The sequence below is a fragment of the Physeter macrocephalus genome, chromosome 1, assembly GCF_002837175.3.
Source record: "Physeter macrocephalus isolate SW-GA chromosome 1, ASM283717v5, whole genome shotgun sequence".
In the NCBI taxonomy this organism is placed as follows: Eukaryota; Metazoa; Chordata; class Mammalia; order Artiodactyla; family Physeteridae; genus Physeter; species Physeter macrocephalus.
Genome location: NC_041214.2, coordinates 126,270,147 through 126,288,534, shown reverse-complemented (window position 1 = coordinate 126,288,534; position 18,388 = coordinate 126,270,147). Strand labels below are relative to the sequence as shown.

Sequence of the window (18,388 nt, the reverse complement as noted above, 5' to 3'; positions counted from 1 at the left end):
GCTTCAGTAGTTGCAGCATGCAGGCTCAGTAGTTGTGGCTCACGGCCTCCAGAGTGCAGGCTCAGTAGTTGTGGCACACAGGCTTAGTTGCTCTGTTGCATGTGGGATCTCCCTGGACCAGGGATAGAACCCATGTCCCCTGCATTGGCAGGAGGATTCTTAACCACTGCGCCACCAGGGAAATCCCTGAAAAATTCATTTTAATGGCAATTATTAGTCAAGATTCTTACCTACTTCAGAAAAATTTCTTGTGAAATCTCTTTCAATTTGCTAGGCTAACATAATAGGGCTAAGTTTACCTTTGGTCAGCTTTTGGATCTTTTACTTGGCCATCCTGGAACCCAAACTAGTTTTTAAGTATAGCACCACCTCCACATTAGTTTCCTGGATTTGCATGAATTAATGTGCCATTGCACCTATTTCTCAAGCTGTGTTTTTTCCATTTTTGAAAAGTAATGTTCTTGGCCAGCACTGTGTGATATAGACTAATGATAGGACTCTCCATCCTCTGACTGCTGTATATGTAACATAGCTCTTAATCGGCAAAGTCTGCTTTTGACAATTGAAAACATAAGCATAACAGAGAGGATAATGATACACACAAATCAATTAAACTGATTTGAGCCTGCAATGTTGGTGCATCATTTTGTTTTGCAGATGGGTATCCTTAATCAGACAGTATAGGAGATACCTTCGGTCCCAGAGAACTTTTACTTAAATCACTGAACCTCAAATACACTTTAGCTTTACATTCATTTTAATAGTCAGAGGTGATGCTTGGATTTAAAGAGTACTAACATTCAGTTGTAATTTTCTCAGTAATTTTAAAGTGCTTTGTGGTTTTTGCTTTTGAACAGAGGAAAGAAATATATCAGAGCTGTCACAAATCTTTCATACCCTGATATCCTCCTCCCCCTTCAATCCACAGATCTTTTATTAAATTCCACCATGCCTCTGCGGGAAATGTGAATAGTCATTGAAGCTCATTCTAAGCCAGGATTTGAAAGCTGATACACTGAAAAATGTACTCAGTGTATGTTAAATGAACACCAAACTCCCTGGCAATGAGAGGACTAATATAAGACTATGACACAGTTAAATTTAGAAATAGGATTAAAAATAGTCCCTGGGTTTTCATTTCAAGGTCATTCACAGACACAGTTCTCATAGTCCTGTGGAATTCCATCCCGGTTAGATTCCATTTCACATGTGGAGTTGTCTTTTGTCTTTTCAGCCTATTATGACTTTTGAAGAAATATAAGAAAGGTAACTAATATATATTAAGTATCCACTATATTACTGAGATTATGCACAATGCTTTCCTTTATATCTGATAATGATGATGGTGATGATGATATTACCTGATGTTTTTTGGACCTAAGTGTGCTAAGTATTGATAATTTCCATTCTTACTCATACTTTTTCCCATCAAAAGATTGTGAATTTTGCAAATGAAGAAATTGGTGTTTACAGAGGTTCCATAATTTGTTGAAAGTTGCTGCCGCTTTTACTAAATGTAAAGTAAGATTTGGAACTCAAGTTTCTTTGTCTCCAAAGCCCATATTCTGAAAAAATGTGAATGCAAAAGTTTGGGATTCAGAATGTCTTAATGTTTTTCATTCATGAATTGCTGATAATAATAATAATACCTACACCAGAGGATTGTTGTGAGAATACAATTAGTGAACACATATAAAGTTTTCCTAATAATTGTGCATGGCGCATGGTAAATATTTAAGAAACATTAGCTGTTAATACTTCTGTTTAATAATAAAAATAATTATTAGGTGGTTATATTCCAAAAGACAGCAATCTTTTCTTCATATATCTTATTTTATTATTGTAATACAATAGAATACAAAACACTAAAAAAATCTATCTATAAACATTCTCCTTTCATTCTATCTTCCCAATACATTAAAATGGCAAAGTTTGAAATATTTATGCAAAGTATTATTTAATTAAATATTTCTGGGATCTATGACCTATTTTGCAAAATCAGCATGTCAAAGATAAGGATATTTCAAAGCCAACATTTACTAAAAGCTTTAATATTTGATCCTCAACCACTGTTTCATTTTCAAAATGTTCATCATCCTAGAGAAATGGGAAATTGAATTTAAGGCATTGTGTGAAACTAACTTTGTTTTTGGTTGTTCCCACCACACAGATAATGTTCAAAGGTTCAGACACTGCTGTATTTTTGAAACAGCCCTAAACTCCTTTTCTTTCATATCCTTAATGGACTGGGAAAATTTTTCCTGTATTTGAGACTTCAGTTTGTTTCTCAGTTTATTAGTAATACATTATCTAGTGACAGCCAGTCAATAAACATTTTGGCAGGACACCTGTCCTTAAAATGGCTAAGTTTTCAGCAGGGCCTTGATGAAACAGCTTTTAAGGCTGAGATCATTCTCAGTTTAAGACAGTGATAATAGCATGTACGGTTATTCCCTACTCCAGAAATTTGTTTCCCAGTGAGACAGATAGCTTGCCAAGAACTCACCACTCTTGCTGAAGTGTTTTTGTAACTGACATCACTCAACAAAATAGCAGTTTTACCCAAGCTTACAATTAGGAGAAGGCTTTTGAAGTACACTGAAACCATAGGAAGGAATCCCAGCAGAAGCTGGCTCTTAAGGAGGCTACTTTCACTCTTCTAGGCCAACAAAAATGGCCTTTTAATATTACTTTTTAGTCATGGTTGTGTTTCAAATGAGTTATTCAATCAATAATAGTTGCCTTTAAAACAGTTAGGTTGGTGCTGTATGTACAGTGTGGAAATCATTAGTGCAGTTCACCAACTGTTTCTGATCTTTGGCTGCCTGGTAGGATTTTCTTTTCTGATTTTCTCTTTACTTGGCTTCCTCAGGTGAGTCCATGTGACTAGTTCTGGCCAAAGGAGTCATGAACAGAAGCAACATGGGTCACTTCTGGGCCAAAACATTTAACTGACAGAGTGAGACCTTCATGAACTGTCTTTCCTGCTGTCACAGTGATTGGAAGCATTCCAGATAGTGGTTGCAACATCCATCAGTCTGGTCTCTGAAAGACAATGAAGAACAATACCCTCAAATGATCTGCACCAGATGTACAGAGTGAGCAAAACAATAAACATTTGTTATGTTAGCCACTGAGACATTTAGGGTTGTTTGTTACCACAGCATAACCAAGCCTATCCCAGGAGATTCATGCAATAAGAATTACAAACAAAAATTTGTGGCCATTCAAAGAGCAAACTGGAAGAGGCAAGCTGGCATTTTTAGCAAGTTACTTTTACAGTCTTTAATGACATAGTTATACTTGTTGCAACAGGCAGTCAAATTTGTTTCATGGGAAGTTAGATCCTAAAACTGGAGCTGTGATTTCTGAAGTCAATACCGAATACCTAAGTAGTCATCATGAAGCAAATACTCACTATGAATTTTTGCAATATCTTAAACTTTACTTTAAATATACATGTGATTATAACATGTATATTATATATATATATATCTGCTTAGAGTGAAGAACTAGAGTAATTGTCTCATAAATCAGTTATTACTTATGTTCATTCAAAATATTATTACTTTAGATTTTTTTTTTTTCTTTCGGTACGCGGGCCTCTCACTGTTGTGGTCTCTCCCGTTGCGGAGCACAGGCTCCGGACGCGCAGGCTCAGCGGCCATGGCTCACGGGCCTAGTTGCTCCGCGGCATGTGGGATCTTCCCGCACTGGGGCACATGTCCCCTGCATCGGCAGGCGGACTCTCAACCACTGCGCCACCAGGGAAGACCTAGATCTTTTTTCATGATAGGCTACATTGTAAAAATGTATTATAGTCTCAAAGTGAAAAACGTAATAATTAGAGACAAATTCCTCATCTCTGTAGTACTCTATTGCACAGGGGCACCAAACTTTGGTTGCTCTCCTTGCTTTGATCAGAAGTACTTGTCTCAAACTTCTTTATTTCCTGTAATAAGCCAATAGTATATCATCATTCATCACATATCTAAATCTTGCATGAATTATTTTGTATTTTTACTGTACACTACCTGCTAAGGGTGACAAATTGCCTATGCTTAGAACTCACTAGGAAAATCAGTGCTTAAAAAAGTTTCTTAAATTTCCTTTTCTAAATGTCTTATAACATTAAAGTTAGTGGAAACATCACAGTTCAGCCTATTAAAACTTCCCTGTTTTAATGTGTTTCAATCTTATTTTCTCTTTTTTCAGTTTTCCCAGGTGTAACCACACTAGTAATTTTAGTCCATTCTATTATGGTATCACTTTTAATCCCCCATTATTTTCAGTATCCATCTTAGGTACTTCTCCAACATTGTGCTGTCACACATTCAAAATGTAAACAATGACCAAGTTTCAGAAACTGCAACTTACAATGATGCATGATTATGTTACACTGAGAATAAAGACCTAGATTGTTAATTCTAAAAGAACTCATATTTGTTAATCTTACAGTTTTATAAGGCCTATTGATTTAAGCAGTATTTTCATAATAACCTAAACTGAACTTTCCCTCAGAAAATATTTTAAAAGTTTTTAATTGCCTTTTTCATCCCTGCAATAACATGCTATTTTTGTCTGCAAAATGGTGTAAAATCAAATTTCCTGTATTAATGGATTTCAGAATTTACTAAAGCTCATAGCAAGGCACACACTATGAAACAAACCATTTTTGTTAAGAAATGAAATCACTCCATCTTGGATGACTCAAAATAAGATGTGTGAAATTAATTTATTGAACAAGTAAAATTTGATGTGTAAGGTACTGAAATTTAGTTCTTTCATGGAAGGGTAGACAGTGATTTCTTTCAGAATATGTGTCTGACTTTGATTAAAATTCTTCTGTTATGCTGCACAGATGAAAGAACAAACTATATTTGTTTTAAATGATAGCACTGGATTCTGAAACTGAGCCCAGAAGATTAGATGCAGATTTTAAAGGATAGTACACATCTGTGCACTATTGCAGGTTCTTAAAACTCCACACCACAAGGTCAGATGAAAATACCAATGACCATTTGCTGTTCATTCTTGTGTGACAAAACAGATTGGCAATAGCTAATATTTCTACAATTTGTCCCTAGGCAAATTTAAAAGCATATGTTAGCTTCAACACAAAAGCTATGTTGAAACATTGACTCATTTCTACTTTTGCCTGTTCATTAAAACACACACACACACACACACACACACACACACACACACACATCCATCTACACACCTTTATTATTTTTGAGTATACTTAAATAATCGGTGTGTATAAGAAATGGTACCTAATGTATACTCAGTTAGGATTTTGGAAAGTTGAAGCAACATAGTCCTAAATTACATACAACAAAAACTTTGTCATGTGTTTTGAGTGGGATGAATTATCTTTTGTTGATATAGTATATGCCAAAAATAACAAAAAGAAGCAACTCAGGAAAGTCCAAGGTAATCAGCCATATATGACAACATTATCATGGATAATCTAAAAATTAGATAATTTATGTACAAGTAGTCATAAGTATAACTTTAATCCACCTATTTTGAAATAATTTTGAGGCATCTTATAATAAAAGCACAGGTACATGAAATATAAAACCATTAGTCCAAAATTAAAATATAAAATTCAAATTATAAAGATGAGGATGGGGTAATTAAACAGAAGACAACCTCTGTTAACTAACCTCCGTTTAATACCTTACCCAAATAAAAAGACTTGGGTATCAATGAAAAGATTAACAAACAAATTAATATTTATGTGCTTTCAGTTTAAAGAATATGTTTATATGTATGTAATTGTTAATAATTTCCATATTTTTCAGAAATTTTAGATAAATAACCAATTAGATCCCAATTGTGTAAGGATAACAAGGTAGCTAGTACATTAAGAAACAATGATAGAGGAAAATAGTAGCAGCTGGGCATAAATCTTAATTCCAAGCAGAAGTGGATTTGCCATGTAGCTAATAAAAGTTAAGCTTCAAGGCTCTGAACTTACACGAGCCCCTTCCATAGCCCTGCACTTAATTTTGTGTTCATAATTTTGAATTCTCTTTTCTTAGGGCTACCAAAATTATACAGACCTGTGGTTGCATAAAGCTTGGTTCCTGGCTCCAAGTTTCTTGTCAGTTAAGGAAAAATGTAGTTGATCATACAATGCTCAGTGTTTGATAATAGGAAATTTGCCAGTTCATCAGGAATAATAGACATTTTTTTCCAGTTGATATGCTCATAGAGAAATTTACTATTAAATATATTGAAAAAATAAGTCCCTTGGCAATGATGTTACAATATGGCAATATATCACAGAAAAATGAAGTGTTATTCTACCTACAGTGTTCCTTTATATAAGCAGCAAAGACATGCTATTAAAGCATATTTTACACACTGTTTTTTTTTTCAAGATGACACAAAGGGGTCCTGGAATCAAGTTTGCTGGGAAAGTTTGTTATGGGATGGAGGGTGGAGAAGAATAATAGCAGCCTCAAGGGGAGGAGAGAGATAATAGAATAGAAAGAAGATGAACTAAAAGAACAAGCATATCATGTACAGAAAGGATATTATCCAGCTACAGTAGAAGAGAATGATGAACCGTCTCGTGGAACTGCAAAATTCAACGACTTGTGTAGAATTTTCCATTGCCACCATGTATAAAATGAAAGCAATAAAATCAAAGCATTATTAGCAATGAAGAAACTGGATTTTCAATGCCACTAACTGACAAAATGATATAAAGGTAATTGGTCATGAGAATGTTTAGCATTAGTAATGGGTTATCTATTTTAAAAATTGCTTTACCATAATTAAATTACAAAAGTCACTGTTTCATTGCAGTGCATTCCAATATACCATATTAAAGAAAACAATAACTATTTCAAACACAGTATGGATATTATTTCCCAACAATAAGCATTCAAATTAGGACTTTTTCATTGCTGTATTACTGGCACATTGAGGGTGCCTGACATATACCAGATTCTCAGTAAATATTTTTTAGTAAGTTAAAAATTCACACGACCGCAGAGCGGCTGGGCCCGTGAGCCATGGCCGCTGAGCCTGCGCGTCCGGAGCCTGTGCTCTGCAACGGGAGAGGCCACAGCAGAGGGAGGCCCGCATAGCACAAAAAAAAAAAAAAAAAAAAATTCACACGAAACACTTATGAAACTCTAGAATTTTAAAGTATTATTCTAAGAAAGGCATAATATAGGTATTAATATACTTACTGTACACAGTAATTATGAAAAAGGACTCATTGTACAATAAACTATATACACATACTAAAATTCACAACTTTACATTATGAATTTAATATATTGCAAGCTATTAGCTAATCATTGTAAACATAAATTACACTCTGCAACCAATAATTTGCTTAGGGAATGCTGGGAGTGAAAGGTGATTTTGACTATTTATATCACTTTAAAAAACTATCTAGGGAAATTTATAATCTGCCTTCATTTTCTCATATAGCAAATAGAAATACTTAGAATTATTCACTAGACTCTAGAAAAGCACTAAAATTTTGGATAATTTTTATAGAATTAACAATTGAGCAATCTATTGATAATATTTAAGAGCTTCATCAAAGGCTTTAGTTGGGAGACTGAAGAAATCTTTCTTAATGATTTTAACTTTATTTTTCTTTGTACCTTTGTACTCCCAAAGAATAGCCTTGAAGGCTAAAAGAACTCAAAAAAAGAACTAAAACTACTTCCTCAGAAGTGTGTTTAGAAAGAAGAAATATAGTGGCACAGTCATACTCTTCAGTCCTGGCAATAATTAGTGTTTATATGAGTATTATATGGCATTGTTTATTTAACTACTCCCTGACAGTCAGTTTCTTATCATCTATTTTCTACTTGAGTCTTTGTCTAGTGCCAGCAGCTTGGGACGCTGCCATACACGTTATGAAATAAATTAAAGGTAGGGTTATTTAGATTGTTTTGAATGAAAAATGCAGAAACTCAGAGACTTTTAGTTAAGATAATTATTTCCTATTTAAGTTTCTATACAATAAAAATATACTTTTCCATCTACCCTTTTTTCCCTTCAGGCTAGAGATAACCTCTCAATGATACACCAAGAAAGAGAAAAAAAAGGCATATTTCTCACTGGTATGTCCCTTTTACTGATTAAAACAATTAATATATCAATATGTGTGTCTGAGTGGTAAAAACACATTAATAAATTACTACCTGAGTCAGCCATTTGAACCTTTGGATTTAGTTATGTCATTACTGAATTTACAGTTTGCTAAAATGACTCCTATGTGTACATCAGTTAATTTACTATAATTTTATAATTTTGAGTTATGGAGTATGATATGATCTTTAAGTTATGTAAGTAGAATGTACCTATTCTTGAGTAACTAATAATTAAAACTTTGGAACATATTTTAAGATGAAAATTCTAATCCCCTTTATTTTAAGAAATATTACAGATGTTTAGATACAAGAATATTGCAATAACAAGAGGATTTGTGATATTTGATATAAAATATTTCTGGTTTAAAACAGAGACAGAAGTAGAAGTGTATCCTCCTATCCATTATTTGGGACAGAATTGTTAAAAATCTTACAGGGCAGGATTGGGCTCTTAAAGAGAATTATCAGCTAAAGTAAAGTGCTACTTAGGTACAAGGAAAAGGGCACAAAAACACAAGCGCAAGTATACATAGGGCAGGTAGCACACACATTAGAACTAATCTAGGGGCTAAAAGTAGGCACTTTCCTGAAGCAAATACAGAATCAATCAAAAGACTGACGTCTAATTACAGGAAAGTCCTGGGCTAACAAATATAGAGGGCTAAGAAAAATAAGAAAATCAACATTTAATCTGAAAGGGTTAAACCTGGCTATGATAATCTTAGAAATTGAAATGGAAATGTTCCTTCCGGGCTGTAATGAATCAGCTTACAATTCTGAAGTTGTTCAGGACCAAGGACAAATGCAATTCAATACAGCCTCATAGATTTTCTCATCCCACTTGTCTGAGAATCATATATAATCATATAGCTGGAAATGACTTTAGAAATTATCCATCCCAACTCCTTTACTTTACAGATAAGAAAACTGAGGCACAGAGTTATTACTAACTTATCCAGTCACCGTGTTAGAAAGGGGTAAGGTTCAGTTTAGAATCTAAGTTTGCTAATACTTGGTACAGTATTCTCTGAGACATACAAATTTATAAAATTACATGCACAGAAGATTTTGGCTGTCTTTATATTAAGAAGTTAATTTATATTTGACTTTTGTGTATGTATTTCTAAGGGTGTGTGTGTAGAGGTTAATAGTCTAAATGAAGAGAAAGACCTTTTTCTAAATAGTCCAGATTGTCTCAGACTAAAATGTACCCTTCCTAGTTTTGGTATGTTTATTTGGAAAAGGCCAGAAGGAAGCTGACCAAATTTAAAATATCTCCTCAGATCTTTTTTTCCTTTGTTTAGCAACGTTTAAAAAAATTTTTTTAAATATATTTTAAATAGTCACTTGCTATTTTAATCTCTTTATTCTTCAATTTTCCAGTCTAGTATCTGAGAAGTCTTCTATATTTGTCATTTTTTTATGTTGGTCTGTGTTTTTGTATTGTCGTTAATTAAAAAATGTAAATAGTTTTGCTAAATTGGTTTGTTTTTTCTTTTTATTTGAAGGTTTGGTCAAGAAGAATTAGAATTTATAAAAAGTATACTATTGTTGAGATTTTATGAGAAAGCATCAATTAAGGGAAAAGTTGTATTACTGTTAGAGAATATTTTGTCTACTTTAGGCAGAGAGACTAAGAGGAACTAAAGCAAAGGCTAAGTTCAAGTTATAGTATAAGATCCAGAGGCTTATTTTATGACCTATATAGTCACTGAAATAATAAGCTAAATTAGAAAATGGAAAGATGAATCCTAATTTGGGAACAATATGTTTTTTTAAAAAACAAAACCTTGTGAATAAGGAATATTACAACCTCTTGATATAGTGGAAAGATAATGAATTTTGGAGTCTGAATGCAAATGTTAACTGGACTCTCTCTACATAATGTTGGGAAATTTTCTTAGCCTCCTATCAGTCCCAGTTTCTCTCTTTGAAAAATAAGAATATGCTTTTGGATAGCATTAAATCACACAAGTAGACATATTCATCCTCCCTGATGAGGATTCTAAATAGCTGAAATGTAAATATCTGTCCTTGTCTCCATTCCTCCTCCTAGAGCCAGCTATCAACACTCAGGCCAATCCTTTAAGGTCTTTGGCTTTGATCCAATTTGCCATGAACTCTGGTGCAAGTTTCCAGAGAATTTATAAAGATATGGTATCCAGAGTTCCCTTTCACCGGTCTGTCTAGCTTGAGTTGTGATAAACTCCAAGAGCCAGGTTACTAACTCTTATTTTAGACATAGTGTTCTCCAGAAAGGAATCTGGGAGAATCTTAGGGATTTTAGATCTAATCTTGGACTAAATGTTGTCCAAAAACTTCTGCCTATTTCTCTGTGGATCTCTAGGTTATTTTATCCTTCAGCACCTGCTACCTCATCCTATTTTGCTGTGGGGTTTTTGGAAGGGAGATGACTGTTGAAATTCGCCTGGCTATTGAAAAAGAAGTTTTCCTTCATTTTGCACTGGGTATACCATTTCTAATTTGGACTAAGCTGTTTCTACATGTCAAACTACCACACTTTAACCTAATCTAAAGTAAAGGGACCCCACGTGGAGATCACAGACATATTTTTCCATAGATTATAATAAAGTTAAACATAAAAAATCGTAAAATAAACATAAAAATTTTAAAACACCCTCCCTTTTCTTAATGTATATGGTCTGGGAAAAATCAAGCAAACAACTTTAATAAGAAGGAGATAGGAGAATTTGGTTTTGGATTTTGCTGTGTTTCTTTTAAAACTTTATTCAGATTTTAGCAGGACCAGTTGACCATTTGTACTCAGGTAGGTTTGTCTGTTTGTGAGAGGGTATTCTTCACAAGTGGGTGTGGTTGCATAAAAAGATGAGAGTTGAATTTACACTTCAACTTCAAAGTCTAAATATTAGTTTACGTTATATTTTCTAACCTGCTCAGGGCGAATTTATGTGTGCAAGTGCAATGGAGCTTGGCTCCCTAACGTCAAAAAACGTTCAGTTTTACTTTCTTGTTAAATGTACACATGGAACATATTTCCATGTATTCATTCCACTAGTAGTCTGTGATGTTACATACTTTAGCAAAGAAACAAATTACTTTCTGAAATCTTAATTAGAAGCTAATACTTGAATTTGATCACTGTCTTTACATCTATACAGTCCTACCACAACACTCAAACATGTGTACATTAAATCCAAGGAAAATTGTGAAAACATCTACCATTTGAGTTAAAAAAAAAAAAGCAAAAGGAAACTATTTTAAAAATCTGTACTTTAGGACTTCCCTGGTGGCGCAGTTGTTAAGAATCTCCCTGCCGATGCAGGGGACACAGGTTTGAGCCCTGGTTTGGGAGGATCCCACATGTTGTGGAGCAACTAAGCCCATGCGCCACAACTACTGAGCCTGCACCCTAGAGCCTGTGAGCCACGACTACTGACCCCGCGTGCCGCAACTGCTGAAGCCTGCGCGCCTAGAGCCCGTGCTCCACAACAAGAGAAGCCACCACAATGAGAAGCCCGTGCACCACAACGAAGGGTAGCCCCCGCTCACCGCAACTAGAAAAAGTCCGCATGCAGCAATGAAGACCCAACGCAGCCAAAAGTAAATAAATTAAAAAATTAAATTAATTTTTAAAAAGTGTGTACTTTAGCACAAAGAAGAGGAAAAGCTATAATATTTAATTTTTGCTTCCGTGTACCTTGCTGTCATATCAGTTATTATCTTGAGACAATTTGGGACAAAAATCTGTGTGATTGCCTTTGCTTGCAGATTGCATACCTCCATAATCCTATTAACATTTCCCTGTACGTCTGTTTGCTTCTTGAACTTCAGAGCTGTAATTAATTGTTAAAAAGGGTTTGTTTGTTTTCTTATATTCAGCCAAAATCTGCTTCCTGGAATCTCTACCGATTAGTACTCCTGAAAGTCCCTGGGTTCTGGGAGTCAGTAAGACTGGGGTCACATTACATCATCTCTGGCAATATATGAGACTTACCTGATAGTTTTGAACCTTAGTTTCCTTATCTGTAAAATGGGAGTAGCAGCATACACATAGTGCTTGATTGTGGAATATAATAAGAGCTTTCTACTTATCAATTTATCCTGCCTACTCCTTTCTCCCCCTTCCTCAAGAAGGATCTGGTATCACTGAAGAGACAAGATGGAAATGGTTGAAACAATTAATGAACAATATGTCAGTATATAATTAAGCATTAAATCACTACTGTGTCAAAATATATATATGATTTGTGGTACACATTTAATATGCATAATGTGAATTTAAATTAGAGCTCAATATTTTTCAAAAACATTATAATAATTTTCCCCTGCAATACTTGCATGTCCTTCTGTTTTCTCTTTCTCTGTTTATGGCCATCTCTGTTAACTGCTTCTCCCACTTTCTCATGCCCATATCCAATCAGTTACCAAATCCTATTGATTCTATTCTTGTGTTGTTGCACATTTGACCCCATATATTTTTTTCCCACTTCCTGCTCTAGTCCTGGCCCTCCTTAACTCTTGCCTGTACTATCATATTTCATTCCCAACTGGTTTATTTGGTCCAGTTACTTCCTTCTTCAATTCATTCAATAGATTCCAGCTGGTTTAATCTTCCCGAGCAGAGCTCTGATCAAGAAATTTCCTTGTTCAAATATTCTCAATTTCATACTTCTTGGAAAATGAAGTTCAAGCACCTTTTTTTGGAAATTAAGACTGTATATGACCAAACTTCACCTTGACTTACTCCTGTCTTTCTCCTCACTACCCTGCTTAACAAACCCTAAAGCCTTGCCAAATTTGATACTTGCTGTTTTCCTTTTGCACTTTCCAACTCTTGCCTTTGAATAGTGCTTAACTTTAGTCTCGAATTGTCCTTCCTTCTTTCTAGAATGTTTACCATCTTTAGTTGATTACACCAGATACTACCTGTATCTCTATATAGCTCTACCTCTCTCTCTTATTTGTGCTCCAACAGTTCATTATGGCCATTTTAAAACGCTCGTAATATTTTGCCCTGTTAACATGAACATGTTTAATCTCCTCACCTGTATTATAAACTGCCTGAAAGCTGTCTTTACATCCAGCTCCTTAGCTAGCAAAGTTTTTAACTTGTAGATACAGAATATGTCTTTTGAAGACTCAATAGTTCACTGTGAGTTGGAACGGCAGAGTTTGTTTCATAAAGGAGGACAGTCTTTGAATTTGGGCAGAAGAGAATTTACAAAAAGACTTTTCATGACAGAAGTTTGTAAAATAGAAGACAATCACCGAGTAAAGATTTGTGTTGAGGGTAGAGTTGGAAGTACTTCCAAGTAGTTATAAAGATGTCTCATTGTAGAGATCTCAAAAAAAGACAGAAGAGTTTTAAAAGGTATAGGATGGGAAAGTAGAAAGAACATTACATCAGGAGGCAGGAGACTAGTCACAGTTTTACTTCTGATAGTTATGAGAATTTTATAGACCTTGGTTACCATTGTGTGAAATTAACAGAAAAGATTCAATGGTTTCTAGTCTCTTCTAGCTTTAAAATTCTATGCCTGTAAAGAAATAATGACTACTCTCTGTTTTTGAGCAATTAGTGGCATATAAAAGCTGTACTTAAGGAAGATAGGAAAAAGATCAAAGAGGATTAAAAAAACTTTATAAATACAAAATTTTATCCAGTTTATTATTTTATGTAAGTAAAAATAGTTAATAATTTTTGTAGAAATCTGTAGTTATATAAAGAGTTACAGGTAGTGTATGTATATCCTCATATTGTCAGTTTATCATTTACTGTTTGAATGTTGAAAATCCATAGGATAGAACCACAATAGTCTGGAGGGGTTACAACTGTTATGCAGGCCCACACTCAAACCATCCCAGACAAATGAGATTCTATCTTTGATTTTAATACCTCAAGGCAAATGGCACAGTCTTTTCCTAGCTCAAATAGATCCAATTACCTCTAATGACCCTGTTACAATTTATTGAGTGTCTGTGATCCAGGTGCTTTTGCTGAAGCCTAAAGTAAAATTTTACAACCTTTTGTGAAATCTCCTGGACAAAATGAATAAAAATTACTGAGACTTTTTTTCTACAAAAGGTGTTTTTTCATCTGAATATGTATTGAGCACCTACTGTGTGAAAGAGGATGTGGTAGGCCCAACACAGAAGATAAAGATGAGTAAGACAGCCTTTGATCTGAGGGAGATTATACTTTGCTAAGATAGAGCAAACATGTGAAATAGATTGAACTTCTGAAGGGCTGATGCATGGCAGGTATTCAATAAATGACTGTTGACAAACCAAATAAGGTAGAGGTTAAAATATGTACTACCAGAGAGATACAAAAAGCAATGGGAACTCAATATCTTAGGGTTACCAGAAAAAGTTTCTCAGAACAGTTGTATTTGGGCCTTGAAATTAAGTTCTTAATATGAGTAAATGTTGGAAGGTCAGCAAGGTTTTGAATAATAGGAGAGAAAAATCCCAGAAAAAATTTAAAAGGCAGGTAAGCCTAGAGTAAAATTAAAAAACAAGGAATGGCCTAATTTGGCTGTATTATAAGGGAATAGTGGAGAATAAAGTTAGAATGGTAAATGGCTAAAAAGATCTTCATTCTGTGGGCAACTTGGGAGTTATCAAGTATTTGTAAGTAAGGACGTATTACATAAGATCTTTGCTTTCTCTTTTAGCCACTATACTTTAATATGACTATAGTGATTTTTAAATAGCACCTTCAATGCTTAGAAATGAAAATACAAAAAAAACCCCAAAAATCACATATCAGCCTTTTTATTTCTCACCACTCTGGGCAGCAGTGTCAAGAATCAAACGGATTGTTGGTTGAAGTTCTCATTCAGTCCTTGAAGGGGGTGTCAGGGAAATAGCCGTATGTGGTGACGATTATGGACTTCACATTCCAGTGCATATGAGTTTTTATTAACATTAGATTTACTATCATTATAAAATAAAGCAGGCCTATATAACATAATTTTATAATAGAACATCATAAAATCATATTTTAAAAGTATATTTCCCTAACATAACAAAAATGCTAGATTTCTATTATTGGGTGCTTCTTGCCCTAAAATTATGCCAGAAAAAAATTATTTTGTTATACCCAATCATCAAGAGGGAAAGGTATGTTTTTCAGACAATGTCATCATTAAATAACTTAATTTTTCAAGTGATGCTGGATGTTAAATTCATTTGGTTCTGGGAGATATAATCTAAATGCATCCCTATGTTAACAATACGATTACATGTTAAATGTGTGTTTAACCTCAACGCTTACTATAAACTGACAAATTCTGGCTAAATTTTCAACTTTAAATTCTTATTATAAGTGGATCATTTCACCTTACTGATCAAGAGTTTTTTCCTCAAGGTGTGCACATATATTTTCCAAATTTAAAGTAATGAACATCTATTGTAAAATATTATGGAAATATTATGGAATATCTTCATTCTCCCTATCATTGAATTATACACACAAACCCTTTGCCAGGTAACATTTTCGTATCTTCTACTGGGGTAGGTGGAGTATATTTCCCCACCACGTTGATGTTGGGCTTGGTCATGTGACCTGCTTTAGCCAATGGAATATGAGCAACCATATTACAGGAAGAGTGGTTTTGAATGTAGCAGTGTGGGTAAGCATGAGCTCTTGAGCTTCTGCTGTCCACCGTCAGAGGACTATGCCCTGAGTAGTCTCTGGTTCTAGAGGGATGAAGACAGGTGGAGCAGAGTTGAACCTGATCTTCTGGAGTCCAATCCAGACTAACCGAGCCCTGGTAAGCCCAGCTGAGATATGCAGATCTGCAGCCAACCCATAGTTTGAGGAGTGAGAAAAAAATTGTTTGTTTTTATAAGCCACTGAGACTTTGCGGTTGTTTATTATTCTTATTCAGCATAATTGTAGCTGTCATTGACTAGTACATGTATTACTTTATAATATTTTGATAGTTATGTTTCCCACATAATGGTAAGAAATAAATGGAGTGTTAAGACCATGAGATTTATTGTAATAAATTAAATGTTAAATAAATGTCTCAATATAAATAGGTCTCAATGATGGCAATAAAATTTTGGTAACTAAAAATATCGTCTTCTCTGGAAACCACTTTTAGTCTCATGAGGCCCACAAGAAAGTTCAAACTGAAAAGGGAATCAGGCTACACAGTTTTCATATAAGAGAGCTGAAAATCATTTGAAAGTACTACTCCTCAAACTACATTTTATAAAGTTTCCCTTTTTATCTTAAAGCACAGCATTAAAAAATTGCTTATCTCTTTAGATCATTTGTCAGCTGCACACTGTCATCTCTTTATAATTTAGTTATTAGGGACCGTGATGCAGGGCATGAGTTACCTTTGTTCTAATGGAGACTTGCTTAGAATTAGACTTGCTTAGACTTGACAAAAGATGTAAATTATACACAAAAGTTTTGTAACCTTAAAACTATGTACAAATGTTTGACAGGAAAAGTTCCAATGTCATATGAGGATATGCTTATGAATCATAGACCCAGTTGAATAAATTCCTCAATTTTAATGGATGGCCTACACCATTCAAATAAGCTCATCTAAAAATTTTTAGCACAAATACATATATATGAAAAAATATGTATATATAAAGTTGTGTAATTATTGAGTGAATATTTCCATTTCAGAGACATCTTGTCAAAAGCCAAGAACTATGAGTAAGTGGATGAAAATACTTTGCTTCTTAAACAAGTTGGCCTATTTTATTTGGCCTACTTTTTTAGGAAGGCAATTTCCTTTTACAGCAATTGTTGAACAATTAAAATATTATTTCACAATAAATGGGAAAAAATAGAGATATTAAGACCATTTCCTTTCAACGAGACTAAAACCATTTTTTTACATATTTGTCTATCAATGCATAATAGACCTATCAAGTAGATGTTTTGTTATGCATCTCTAATTCACATTTCTCAGTTTTAGGAAGAAAATATTTTTGAAAATGATACGTAGGAATGAAAGATTTTTGTTTGATAAGATTTCCACATTAAAGTGTGGTATAATGTAGAACTGATTTAATAAAAGCTATATTTAGTTAGTTGGTTAATTCTTGGATGGAAAAAGAAATAATTATAGCTAGACATTTCACTTTTTAAAGCATATAGAGTTTTGTTTTTGTTTTTTAATATCATAGTTACTTTGTTGGGGTTTTTTTTCAGGATCATAATGTTACCTCTGTCCATCCTCCAATTAAGCACAGATATTTACTTAATTTTGGAATTGGTTACACATATTTTTTAAAAATAAAGCTCTCAGCATCTAAAACAACATAATTAGGGACAAGAAAGATAAACTCAACTAATGAACACAGTGTTGAGAATAGAATTTTGAAAACTTAAATGATCTCTTGCTTTGCATGTCAGTGAAAACCTTTTGTTATTTTCTGGCAGGTATCTGGATAGGCAGACGCTTTCCCATGTATTGACAGAACTGCGCAAAGCCCAATTAGTTCTTCAGCTTTACCAACATCTGTTCTTTCCTGAGAAGTAATTCCAAACAATTCCTAAGCAAGCAGAAAGTTATTTATGTTATAAAAAGTTTAGGAATACTTTAGCTTAGTTTTATTTTTTACTTTTTAAAATTAATTAATTAATTTATTTTTGTCTGTGTTGGGTCTTCATTGCTGTGTGCGGGCTTCCTCTAGTTGTGGTGAGCGGGGGCTACTCTTCGTTGCAGTGTGTGGGCATCTCATTGCGGTCGCTTCTCTTGTTGCAGAGCATGGGCTCTAGGAGTGTGGGCTTCAGTAGTTGTGGCAAATGGGCTCAGGAGTTGTGGCTCGCAGGCTCTAGAGCGCAGGGTCAGTAGTTGTGGTGCATGGGCTTAGTTGCTCTGCAGCATGTGGTATGTTCCCGGACCAGGGCTCGAACCTGTGTCCCCTGCGTTGGCAGGAGGATTCTTAACCACTGTGCCACCAGGGAAGTTCCTAGCTTAGTTTTATTTTTAAAGACAGACAGAGAATGTCACAAACACCAGCTTTAGATAAAATCTACGGTACATTAGGCCTGGTGCATCACCCACATTAAAAAGATCAATAACCAAGGTAATGGAGAGGAAGTGTATGTACAAAAGAGGAAAGCAGAAGGGAAATAAAATATTAGAAATGTATGAACATGTGTACATTTTAGATTGCAAGTAAATTTAGCATTTAATTTATATAGTACCTGTATTGTGCCGTATTATTTCAAGTCTTATAGTCATCTCCTCAGCTATGGTGTAAACTCCTTGAAACAGGCTTTGTGTTTTATA

General features: G+C 34.4%; 1 long non-coding RNA gene across 1 annotated transcript in view; it reads left to right on the top strand.

The window, feature by feature from the left end:
• Positions 1–1,179: 1,179 nt before the first annotated feature.
• Positions 1,180–18,388, top strand: part of LOC114486941 (uncharacterized) — a 318,110-nt gene continuing 300,901 nt past the window's right edge. The window contains exons 1-3 of the long non-coding RNA XR_008617847.1: positions 1,180–1,266; positions 2,873–3,098; positions 8,042–8,102. This is a non-coding gene — a long non-coding RNA (uncharacterized lncRNA). The remainder of the gene's footprint in view (positions 1,267–2,872; positions 3,099–8,041; positions 8,103–18,388) is intronic.